A 13328-nucleotide genomic window follows, 5' to 3' on the forward strand; every position below is an offset into this window, starting at 1 on the left:
CAGAAAGCTAAGGATATGGATGGCCTCATGATCATGAATAATTTACTCGTGTAGGAGGCCGACCACTGCTGCTGTCTACCTTCTGAACTTTGTGTTGAAGCCTGATTGACCCAGGACCCGCAATCCTCTATGTCTGGAGGACGTGTTGCATCCCAGTGTCCAACTGTGTCCCGGTTTCCACAATATTAACCTAGTGTGAAGGCGTCAGTGAGATGGACCATCCCTGGCCACATTCACTTGTCCACGTGTTTGTGGTTAGGCTGTCCTTCCCACTAAATGCACTGGGGTGGGCAAAGGTAATGTGTTGGTATGCGCAGTTGTATATAAGGCGCACCGGGACAAATAGGGGCGGCTGGGGACCGTTTATGGACACCCGGCCACCCCCAGGCGGCTGGGGACCAAGCGTGGACACCCGGCCGCCGGGCGGCTGGGGACTGAGTATGGATACCAGGCCGCCGAGGCAGCCATGACGTGGTGGCCATATTGCACCTCCACATGCCTAAAACGTCCAATTTCAAGTGCAAGCAAGCAGTATGGTATTGCAGCCTGGGGGTGGGTGGGTGGCAGGCTGCATACTTGCGCGTGCATTGCAAGGAATGGGTGAAGTACAATTGAACACTGCCCTGGGACAAGGACTTGAACGGACTGCAACGACAGGTGCAGGGCAGGAGGCATCTTCGCATGTGCCATGAACAGGGGGTTGACGTGCACACACTACAGCAGAATAGGCTGTCCTTCCCACTAAATGCACTGGGGAGGGCACAGGTAATGTTTTGGTATGCGCGCTTGTGTATAAGGCGCAGCGGGACAAATAGGGGTGGCTGGGGACTGAGTATGGATACCAGGCCGCCGACGCAGCCATGACATGGTGGCCGGCATCTGCCTCTACAAGCCTAAATGGACTCATTTCAAGTGCAAGCAAGCTAGCAGTATGGTATTGCAGCCCTGGGGGTGGGTGGGTGGCAGGCTGGACACTTACGCTTGCATTCCAGGAAAACAAAGCAGATGCTAACTTCTATCATCATCATCATGCTCCTCACCTTGGCACTCTCAACTCACCTGATGGAGAAACCAGGGCCCACCGAAGGAGTCTCTGGTTGTCTGGTGGGCTCGTCCAATGCTGACCTAAAGCAGGCCAGGCTAAGAAAAGTGTGGGGAGTATGGAGACCTCGCCGCCGACGCAGCCATTTCAAGTGCAAGCTAGGAGTATAGCATTGCAGCCTGTTGGTGGGTGGGTGGTTTGCTGCATATTTGACTTGCATTGCAAGGAATGGGGGAGGTACAATTGAACACTGCCCTGGGACAAGGACTTGCACGGGGATAGTTGCAAGTCTGCATCTTCTGATGCGGTAAGGATGACTTCTGATGGGCACACTTTTAGGCAGTGACCTGGGTGTCAGAGATGCTTCCAGGGGTCTTCCCCATGCTGTTCCCATGTCTTTTCAGCACTGTATGCATGTGTCACACAGCACATGGTCAGATAAGGTTGTAAAATGTTAAAATTACATTTCCCGGTGAATGCATTTATCACGGTTGAAAGCAATACAAAAGTGCAAAAACGCAAAAAAAATGCTACTTGTGAACATAGCCCAAGGTGTGGAGGAGTATTTTTGTTTTTGGTTATTTATTTTACCTTATACTCAAGTCTTTACCATGGAAAGGATGTTCCTTAACATATTTCACAGGAAAACAGTTTCAGTTTCGTTTTTGAACGTTTTATTGTGAGCCCGTAAAAGTGGCTTAATACCTCTGACCACGTTGTTGACAGCAGTGAGCTGGGGGTCATAAATGCTTCCTGGGGCGATCCCCATGCTCTCCCCATGTCATTTGAGCACTGTCACTATTGTTTTGGGCACTTTTTAGGCTTTCTACAGACTGCCGGGAGGGCCGCCGCAAAAATGCTCGGGTCTCCCATAGACTAACATTGGGCTCGTTGCTCGGGTCGAGCACCCGAGTATCACGGTGAGCTCGGCCCAAGCTTCGAGCACCCGAGCATTTTAGTGCTCGCTCAACACTATCTACAACGTTTTCTGGGCTTTACTAATTTTTTCGGAAATTCATCCAAAATTACTCAGTAATTGTGAAATCCCTTACTGACATGACTAAGAAGGGGTCTGATTTTTCAAAATGGTCGGATGCCTCCCTCCAGGCTTTTTCTTCCTTAAAGAATTATTTTTCCACTGCTCCTATACTCAGTCAACCCGATATTTCTCAACCCCTTATTGTGAAAGTTGATGCGTCAGATGTGGGTGTTGGGGCTGTGTTGTCTCAGGGTCCATCCCCTGGTAAATGGCGTCTACACGCCTTCTTTTCTAAAAAATTGTCTTCGGCTGAGAGGGATCAAATTGGCGTTCGAAGAATGGCGACATTGGTTGGAGGGGGCTGTCCATCCTATTACAATTATTAATAAATAAGAACCTGTCATATCTCTAGTCAGCTAAACGTCTCAACCTTAGGCAAGCCAGATGGTTCATGTTTTTTACGAGGTTCAATTTTGTTGTCACTTTTCGTCCAAGGTTCATAAATGTCAAGGCTGATGCTTTGTCCCGGAGCTTCCCTGGTGGCGGTGACCATGAGTACCCTGCCCAGATATTACAGAAGGGGGTAGACATTTCGGCATTATATCCTGAACTGGAGGGTGAGGTGTTGGAGGCTCAGGGGGATGCTCCTGCCTCCTGCCCATCAGGAAGGTTATTTGTACCATCTAATCTGCGCCGCAAAGTAATTAAGAAACATCATAACTCTGTTCTTGCTGGTCATCGAGGTGGTAAGGAAACCACAGACCTCCTCTCTCGTCGTTTTTGGTGGCCAGGGTTGCATCGGGATGTGATTGAACATGTATCTGCTTGTAGTATTTGCACGCGTTCTAAGCTTTCACATACCCGTCCATCTGGTACTCTTCTTCTGCTACCTATACCTAGTAGGCCATGGATATGACGTGCCCCCTGGGCCGTGGGGTACTCGGTGCCGGGCCGGTCGGTGCAGGGGGATGTCACAGTGGCAGTGACCTGGTGTGTGACCCAGAGCGGTCAATAAAAGGGGATTATAGTGAAAGGGGAATAAAGGTTTTTATAGTTTAATGTTCGTGACGCCACCTGTGGTATGCGGCTATATGGAGCCGCCGCTGCGATGCAGATTCCCTGGAGCTGATGGTGACGCAGCAGAGTTGGTTCAGCTCTCCACAGGTAGAGCTAAGCTCCAGGGCAGTGCAGTGATGGTTAATGAGGTAGATGTTGCTGTGCAGTGTAGTGCAGGGGATGGCGCAGATAATAATTTCAGGACACAGTGGGGTGCAGTCTTCAAGGTTTACTCACAGTTGTTGAACTCCAGGTTACCAGTACCAGAGTAACCTCCCACGTCGTTCTGCGTTCACCAAGGAAGGGGTTCAGCAATCTCTCAAGTAACTCAGGAGTACTTAAACGGGACCCCGTTCTATGTGCCTTCCTTGGTCATCTTCCTCCGCTGGCTCTCACCCTCCTGCCCTGTGCCTCACAATCAGTGTCCCAAGCCGGTAGACTCGGATCATGTCGTGCGACCTGCAGTCCCCTGGACCCTCTGTGGGCAACTGGTCGGCAATGTAATTGTGGTGATTGGCAGCTGCACCTTGCGAGTACAGCAGCCTCCGATTTCTAGCTGAGCTTTGTAGTTCTCCACTAGTTTAGGGGCCGGTCCCCTCTGCGGCCTGATCCCTCCATGTTCCTGCAGATTCGAACGTACGGGTGGCATCCGCACTTCCCATGCCCCTAGGATCCTCTCTGTTCCTCTTGGAGCCTTTCCTGCTCCCTTCCTCTTCAGCCTTCCCTCCTGGGCCTCTCAACTCAGGCTCGCTCCTCCTTAGCAGAGCTCCTGCAGAGCTCCTGCTCCTCTCACTGTCCTCCTCTGACTGAACACCTTCTAGATGGTTCCATCCCTTCTTATACTCCTACTGAAGTGCTCCCCTAAACTCCTTCCTCCACCCACACCCACTACATGGTTCCACCCTCCAGCTAGGGACCAGGGACTGTGCTCTCCCTTTGGAGCAATCTCATCCTTCCCTCTGAAATGGAGTGTAATGGATGCAAGTGTGTGGGTCCCGGGCAGTACTCCCTCCTTACCTGAGAGTGGGATACCACACCTCTGGATGAGATGCAGTACCCCTGTGGCGACTGAACCCGCAGGGGTGCCACAGATACACTTGTCCATGGATTTTATTACTGACCTACCGGTTTCTGCAGGCAAAATGGTGGTTTTGGTGGTAGTAGATAGGTTCAGTAAAAGGGTTCACTTCGTCGCATTGCTTGTACTTCCAAATGCCAGGACACTTGCTTAGGTGTTCATAAATGAGATTGTGAAGCTTCACGGGGTTCCCTCCGATGTGGTGTCAGATTCAGGGACCCAGCTTGTTTCCAAGTTCTGGAAGGCATTCTATTCTCAACTGGTGGTGCAGCTGTTCTTTTCCTCTGCCTTCCACCTTTAGTCGAATGGTCAGACTGAGCGTGTCAATCAGGAGGATTGGGTATCCTACTTACCGCTGGCAGAATTTGCCATTAATAATAATCGTCAAGAATCCCTGGCAGGTCACCGTTCTTCGGTGCATATGGTTATCACTCACAGTTTGGTACCTTTAGTGGGGGAGGAGCTTCAGGAGTTCCTGTGTTCTGAGTAATTTAAAGATCATGGGATCATGGGAGACAGTTATAAATGTACGGCTGACAGAAAACGCTTGCCAGGTCCCGACCTGAATGTGAATGACTTTCTGTTGTTGTCTACCAGGAATATAAGATTGAAAGTTCCTTTTTGGAAGGTGGGACCTAGGTTTATTGGTCCCTATAAAATAACCGCCGTCATTAACCCAGCAGCATTTAGTCTTGAACTTCCTCATGCCCTTAAGGTTCACAATGTGTTCCACAGGTCCTTACTCAAAAAGTATGTGGAACCTCTTGAGCCCTCTCCTCTACCACCACCCCCAGTAATAAGTGATGGTAATCTGGAGTTTCAGATTTCGAGGATTGTAGATTCTCGTCTCCAACGTCATTCTCTACAATACTTAGTGCGCTGAAAAGGCTATGGTCCAGAGGAGAGGATGTGGGTTTCAGCGTCAGAGGTGAATGCTCCCAGGTTGGTTCGCTCATTCCACTCCTCTTAACCTGAGAAACCCGGTCCTGAGTGTCGTAGAGGGGGGGTACAGTCACGGGTGTGTCAGAGGTGGCAGACAGTTGCCCTGCAGTAGGTTGCAGGAGTTCTCTACGTTTGGCTTTACAGACATCCTCTTAGATGAGAGGCTGTCTCTAGGACCTAGCGGCTACCTCCCTCTGGTACACATGTGGTCAAAAATGTTGGTACCTCTCGTTTAATGAAAGAAAAACCCACAATGGTCACAGAAATAACTTGAATCTGACAAAAGTAATAATAAATTAAAAATCTATGAAAATGAACAACATTTGACATTACAGACATCTTCTTAGAGGCTTTCTCTAGGACCCAGCGGCTACCTCCCTCTGGCTAATTACCACCCTGCCTGGGTGTATAAATACTTGCTGTGTTTCAGAGGGAGGTGCCGGCGATATTCATTACTATTTCTGAAAGCTTTAGCAAGAGCAGTACTTTGTCCTCTATGGAGCTTGAAGACGTGTGCGCATTAGTCTGGAGTTCGTCTAAAGCTAAGCAATTTCCCCCTATTTGTTCACCCCTGTTGTCTATAGTGTTTAGTGGAGATCGACTAGTGCTCATCTCCTCCCTTCCCTAGCCTTAGTCATATGCAAGAGAAAGACAGGGCGAGGCACGCGTTCGGCGATTGGTGAAGAGCCAATACAGGGACTTTAGGGGAGACAGGGTGACGGTAGATCAAACTAGGACATCTCGACTTCCCCCCTTTCCCTGGAGTCTGGGCTCCTTTTCCCTCTTCCCTTTGTGTTGCACTAGCGAGAATCCAATCTTCGAAATTTGGAACTCTAAATTGCCATCAACCATGATTTGGGGCGGCGGCAAGGCGGAGGACTCGAGGTACCACATACTTCTTGAGCAGAGACCTGTGAAACACATTGTGGATCCTAAGAGCCTGAGGTAACTCCAGACGAAATGCTGTTGGGTTAATGACGGCGGTTATTTTATAGGGACCAATAAATCTAGGTCCCAACTTCCAGGAAGGAACCTTAACTTGATATTCCTGGTAGACAACCACATACAATCATTCACACTTAGGTCCGGACCTGGCGAGCGTTTCCTGTCAGCCATATATTTATCTGTCTCCGATAATTTTCAAATTACTCTGAACCCCCTCCCACACAGAAGAGAGCGACGAAGCAAAACGCTCCTCCTCGGGAACTCCCAAAGCCCCTCCACCACTAAAGGTACCAAACTTTGGATGAAAACCGTATGCCAGTAGACTCTTGTCGATGATTGTTTATAGCAAATTCGGCCAAAAGTAAGTAAGACGCACAATATTCCTAGTTCTTGGATGCAAAACACTTGAGGTAATTTTCAAAATTTTGATTTATGCGCTCGGTCTGTCCATTCGACTGAGGATGGAAGGCAGAAGAAAAAGACAACTGTACCCACAGTTTAGTACAGAAAGCTTTCTAGAATTAGAAATGAACTGGGTCCCCTGATCTGACACCACATTGGAAGGAACCCCATAAAGCTTCATGATCTCATTAATGAAAAACTGAGCAAGAGTCTTGGCATTTGGAAGTGCCGGAAATGCGATGAAATGTACCATCTTACTGAACCTATCTACAGCCACCAGAACCACAGTCTTGCCTGCAGATACCGGTAGGTCAGTAATAAAATCCATGGACAAGTGTGTCCATGGTCTACTAGGAATAGACAGCGGCAGAAGAGAACCAGACGGACGGGTATGTGATACTTTAAAACGCGAGCAAATACTGCAAGCAGACACATATTCAACCACATCCTGATGTAACCCCGGCCACCAAAAACGATGGGAAAAGAGGTCCGCAGTTGCCTTCTACCTGGATGACCAGCAAGCACAGATTTGTGATGTTCCCTAATTACTTTATGGCGCAGATTAGATGGTACAAATATCCTCCCCTAAGGGCAAGAGACAGAGGCTTCCCCCTAAGCCTCCAATACCTCCCCTCCAGGTCAGGGCACAAGACAGAAATGACTACCCCCTTCTGCAAAATAGGGGCAGAGTTCTCTTGGTCACTACCACCAGGGAAGCTCCGGGATAAAGCGTCAGCCTTAATGTTTTTAACTCCAGGACGGTAAGTGACAGCAATATTGATCCTAGTAAAAAAATAGAGACCACCTAGCCTGCCTAGAGTTGAGACGTTTCCATTCCTCGAAAGCCAATTTAATCGCCAAAAGGTCCCTATTAGCCACGTCATAATTTCTCTCAGCTGAAGACAACTTTTTGGAAAAGAAAGCGCATGGACACCATTTACAGACCCTGAGACAACACAGCCCCAACCCCCACCTCCAACGCATCAACTTGTATGATGAAAGGTTGAGAAACATCGGGTTGACTGAGTATAGGTGCTGTGGCAAAACATCGCTTTAAAAAGGAGAAAGCCTGTTGGGCGGCATTCAACCATTTATAGAAATCTGACCCCTTTCTTGTCATGTCAGTGAGGAGTTTCACAATTACCCGAATAATTTTGGATACATTTCCGGTAAAAATTAGTAAACCCCAGAAAGCGCTGTAATTCTTTCTCGGGACGATCCCAATCAAGTACAGCACGGATCTTCTCCGGATTCATCCGAAAGCCCGATGATGACAACAGATACCCTAACAAATTGCACCTCATGGACAGCGAAAACACATTTCTCTAGTTTGGCATATAGTTTATCTCTTAAAATCTGTAGTACCTGTATAACATGACCGTGACGTGTCTCTAAATCATGTGAGTAAACCAAAATATCATCCAGATAGAACACCACAAACCTGCCCACTAAATGGTGGAAAATATTGTTTATGAAATGATGTAAAACAGCAGGTGCATTGGTGAGACCAAAAGGCATAACCAGACTCTCGAAATGCCCCTCAGGGGTATTGAAAACCGTTTTCCATTCATCCCCCTCTCTGATTCTAACCAAATTATAGGCTCCCCTTAAATCCAACTCGGAGAACACTTTAGCTCTCACAACCTGGTTGAATAAATCTGGAATCAGAGGAAGTGGATAAGGATCTCGAACGGTAATTTGATTCAATTCCCGGAAATCTAAACAGGGACGGAGGCCCCAATGTTTCTTCTTAACAAAGAAGAACCCTGCAGCCATGGGCGAAGATGAGGGTTTGATATGTCCCTTCTTCATACTCTCAGCAATGAAATCCTACATGGCTTGTCTCTCAGGGCCAGAAAGATTATACAGTCTGAATTTGAGTAGTTTAGCTCCGGGAATCAGGTTAATAGGACAGTCATACGCACGATGAGGAGGCAAATCCTGACACCCCTTCTCAGAAAATACGTCCTCAAAACCAGACAAAAATGCAGGTAAGGTCTCTGTAGAGACCGCAGGAAGAGAAGTGTTTAAGCAGTTTTCATGACAGTAATCTCCCCATTCCACAATTTCCCTGGATTGCCAATCCACTACATGATTATGTTTCACCCACCAGGGTAGACCCAGTACCGCTAGAATGGGAAGGCACTCCAGGACATAACAAGGAATTACTTCATAATGAAAAGGTCCCACCCTAAGTTTTATATCATGTACAATCTGTGTCAGACATCTCTGTGCAAGTGGCACTAAGTCGATGGCATGAATAGGGATAGGCTTAGTTAACGTACTGCAAGTAAGCCCATGAGTTCTCACAAACTCAGCATCAATATGCTCCACTGTCCAAAAACACAGAAATTTTCTCAGTCCTGCTCTCTAGCACCAACTCTGCCGTCAGACAAACCGAGAACTGCATGTAGAAGACACACAATGCCTGATTATCAAACCCCACACTACCAAGGATCAATTGAGTTCCAAATGTTCCTTTTTGCTTAGGAACCGAGGGACAAACCCCAATACAATGTCCCTTTTTACCACAAAAAAAACATACCCCCTTTCTCTTGTGGATTTCAGGGGAATATGCGACGCAATAGCTCCCCCTAACTGCATAGATTCCTCCAAATCCATAAGTACAGGTTCACCCCCAGATCGCCCCCCCAACAATGGGACGTTGCCCTGAAAAGGGGGCTTCGGAGAAGGTGGTCTCACTCATCTATCCTGAAGGCGTTTGTCTATGCATATAGCTAATCACCTGGCAGCCTCCAAGGACCCAGGAGTCTCATAAACTGCCAAGGCATCCTTCAACCTTTATGAAAGACCCTGACAAAATTGGCTTCTAAGAACTGAGTCATTCCACTTGGTATCTGTTGCCCATATAGGTAATTCGGAACTATAAGTCTCCACTGACCAATTCCCCTTCTGAAGGCGACGCAGCTTGGACTCAGCCAAGTAGATGTGGTCAGTATCATCATAGATGATGGCCAGAGCCCCGAAAAATTCTTCAACCGATCGGAGGCAAGCAGATCCCTGTGGCAAAAAGAAAGCCCAGGATTGAGGATCTCCTTGTAACAGTGAGATCACAATCCCCACTCGCTGCTCCTCCTCTCCAGTGGAGTAGGGTCGAAGTTTAAAGTATAATTTACAAGCTTCTTTAAACACCAAAAACTTGTCTCTACCTCCTGAAAACCTGTCCGGGAGGGCAATTTTGGGCTCAAGCTGGACCGGCCTACTCACAGAGACCCCAACATTAGGAGTCTGCGGCCGCTGCAGTTGCTGCTGAACAGCTGATCGAAGGTCAGTTACCTCTAGTGATAAACTCAGAAGCTGCTCTGCCAGCACCGAAATGGGATCCATAACAATACAGAAAAAAAAAACACAAAAAACCCCACAAAAGTCAGTTTCTTTTTTTTTTCTTCTATATACGGCTGGTGATAATGTCACGCTGGCTATGGGGAGAACCTGGTAAATAACGTTAGGAAAAGGGAAGGGTGCCCTACAAGTATGGAAAGGGGAAGTGGAGACCCCTAAATTGCTCAAACGACAAACCCTGTCTTCCCTATGAATCCTATATAGGTTCTGCACCTATCACCGAACAGAAATCCTGGCCCTAGCTAACCCTAAAGCTAGGCCCTAGGTAGAGAGGGGGAGGAGTGAGCACTAGTCAGCCCCACTGCAAACTAAAGTACACACAAGGGAAATGAACAAGGGAATACACTTAGCTTCAAGATGAAACCTGAGAGCACACGGCAACAATACACAAGGAACTCCAAGAAAATTCTAGCCAACTACTAGAATTCCAGATTAATCTTAAAAGGATGGACAAAGCCCTGTATAAGGTGTGAGTTCCATAGATCTAAGAAAACCCCCAAAAAGAATGAACAAACTACCCAGTATATACAGTATATTAAAAGAATTTTTCTTTATTTATACATCATTTAAAAACATAGCACACATGTTAAAAAGGGAAATATATGCACAAGAAATAGTTGGTGGTATCTTTAGTTTACATATCCAAATAGTATTTCAAATCTCCCAGGCTACATGAGAAGATCCAATGGTATAGGGCAAGTAGAAGCAACCATCACATGTACCCAAACATAGGTTAAATCTTCATCTCTCTTAGATTACATTTACGATTAAAGTAAATATTCTAAGATTAGAAGTATAAACAAGTGCACCAGTGCCTCCTAGTGGCAGAATAGCAGTATCAAGGTAGTTTATACAGATCAACAATAAGTTACAGATCAACAATTAGTTAATAAAGTGCTGTAAATAGTGCATACCAATTAACCCCATAACAATGAATGGGACCGTCTACATCCAGACCCCGTATGACTGTCTGTCAAACCTGACACACCTGTGACAGTGACAGAAGAAATTAGATTTTTTACTGTGGACGAGGTCTGTATACAGCAGAATATATGCACCAAAAAACTACAATCTGTGATGTGGCCTGCTGTATCATGTTAGAAACAGAAGAAATTAGAAGAATTTTTTTTACTGTGGATGAGGCCTGTATACTAATGATGAGCAAGCACTAAAATGCTTGGGTACTCATTGTTCGAGTCGAGTAAATTGGATGGCTCGAATGCTCGGTCCGAGTAACGAGCCCAATGTAAGTCTATGGGAAACTCGAGCATTTTTCCTGCGGCTCCCCCCGGCGGTCTGCAGAGGGCCTAAAAATTACCCAAATCGATGGCAACAGTGGTCAAATGACATGGGATCAGCATGGGGAAGACCCCTGGAAGCATTTCAGATGCCCAGGACACTGCTGTCAACAATGTTTTAGAGGTATTACGCCACTTTTATGGACTCACAATAAAACATACGAAAACGAAACCAAAATGGATTTTCCTGGGAAAAATGTTAAGGAACATCCTTTCCAGGGTAATGACTTGCATATAAGGCAAAATAAATAGCCAAAAACAAAAATGCTCCTCCACACCTTGGGCCATGTTCACATGTAACTTTTTGATCTTTTGCATTGCTTTCAACCAAGACAAATGCATTCACTGGGAAATGTAATTGTAATATTTTACAACCTTATCTGGCCATGTAGTATGTGACACATCATCAAACACATGAATATGACGCGCCCCCTGGGCCGTGGGGTACTCGGTGCCGGGCCGGTCGGTGCAGGGTGTAGCAACGGCGTCCCTGCCCTCTGCTAGGCAGGGACGCTGTTCCCCTCACCTCCCTGCTCCGTGCCCGGCGTCCTCCTTCCGCACTGCTGGCAGCGCGCGCTCCTTCCCGGCCACTGTGCTTAGGGCGCGCGCGCGCGCTCTCCCTCTTAAAGGGGCCGCGCGCGCCGTCCTAAGGAGTCCCCTGCCAATGGCCGGAGGACTTCACCATATATAAGGCACCTCCTCCAAAATGGAGGTGCCCGAGCAATGTTGTTGCACTGTTCACTACTCTGCTTCAGCCCTCAGGTCCCGTTGCCAGTTACCTGCCAGTTACCTGCCAGTTACCTGCCAGATTCCTGCCTGATTATCTGCTACCTGCCTGCTAGTCTGAGGTCCGACGGTCTGCCTTACTACTCCTGTCAGTCTGTCTAAGGACCAGCCTGCCCGCTCACCTGGGAGCGCACATCAGCCACCTGCCTGCTTGCCTGAGGTCCGACGGTCTGCCTTCCAACTCCTGTCAGTCTGTCTATGGACCAGCTTGCCCGCTCACCTGGGAGCACACACCTGCTACCTGCCTGCTAGTCTACCTGGAGGCTCCGCCGTCACGTGCTGTGACCACCTGCCTGTCCAGTGACTCCTGCTCGCTCATCTGCTGCCTGTCTGCTAGCCTACCTGGAGGCTCTGCCGTCACGTGCTGTGACCACCCGCCTGTCCAGAGACTTCTGCCCGCTCACCTGGGAGCGCTCATTTGCCGCCTGTCTGTTGGTCTTCCTGGAGGCTCCGCCGTCACATGCTGTGACCACCCGTTCATCCAGAGACTCTCGCTTGCTCACCTGGGAGCTCACGTCTATCATCAGCCGCCACAGGTCGTACCAACCCTTTACCTAGAGACTGCCCCGGTCACTTGCCATGACCATCTGCCCGTTCATCCAGAGACTGCCCCGGTCACTTGCCGTGACCATCTGCCCGTTCATCCAGAGACTGCCCCGGTCACTTGCCGTGACCATCTGCCCGTTCATTCAGAGACTGCCCCGGTCACTTGCCGTGACCATCTGCCCGTTCATCCAGAGACTGCCCCGGTCACTTGCCGTGACCATCTGCCCGTTCATTCAGAGACTGCCCCGGTCACTTGCCGTGACCTCCAGCCCGTTCACTCAGAGACTGTCCCGGTCACCTGCTGTGACCTCCTGCCCGTCTTCCCTGGTTGCCACCCGCTCCCTTACAAGGACTGCCCCCTTGTATAGTAGCTCAGAGGTTCCGCCTCCCAGACCCGTTACAGTTTGCTCGGGCACCGGAACCCGGTGGCACCCAAGCTCCCTCGCTCTCGGACCTGTGTCATGAACTGTCCTGTCAAAGGTCCCAACAGGAGTCCATCCTGGGTCACCTGCGGAATGTCAATACTCGCCTGGACACTCTGACTGCTCCACCAGCAACCTCCGCCAGTGCCATGTCTCGCAATCCGGCAGCCCCGCTGCCCACTAATACCATGGTATCCTACCCCGGACCCCGGCTTTCTGCACCTCCTCGCTTCGGAGGCGACTCCGCCCAGGCTCGGGGCTTCATAAATCAGTGCACCCTGCACTTTGAACTATTGTCCCACCAGTTTAACTCCGACCGGGCCAAAATTGCATTCATCATGTCCCATCTCACCGGGGAGGCCCTGGCCTGGCTAAATCCTCTATGGGAGAGAGGAGACCCCCTGGTGTCCAACTTGCCTGCTTTTCTCACGGCTTTCCGGAAAGTCTTCGACGAACCCGGACGGAAGAC

Source organism: Phyllobates terribilis, unplaced genomic scaffold (assembly GCF_046119375.1).
Source record: "Phyllobates terribilis strain yellow unplaced genomic scaffold, ASM4611937v1 Scaffold_11__3_contigs__length_659146591, whole genome shotgun sequence".
In the NCBI taxonomy this organism is placed as follows: Eukaryota; Metazoa; Chordata; class Amphibia; order Anura; family Dendrobatidae; genus Phyllobates; species Phyllobates terribilis.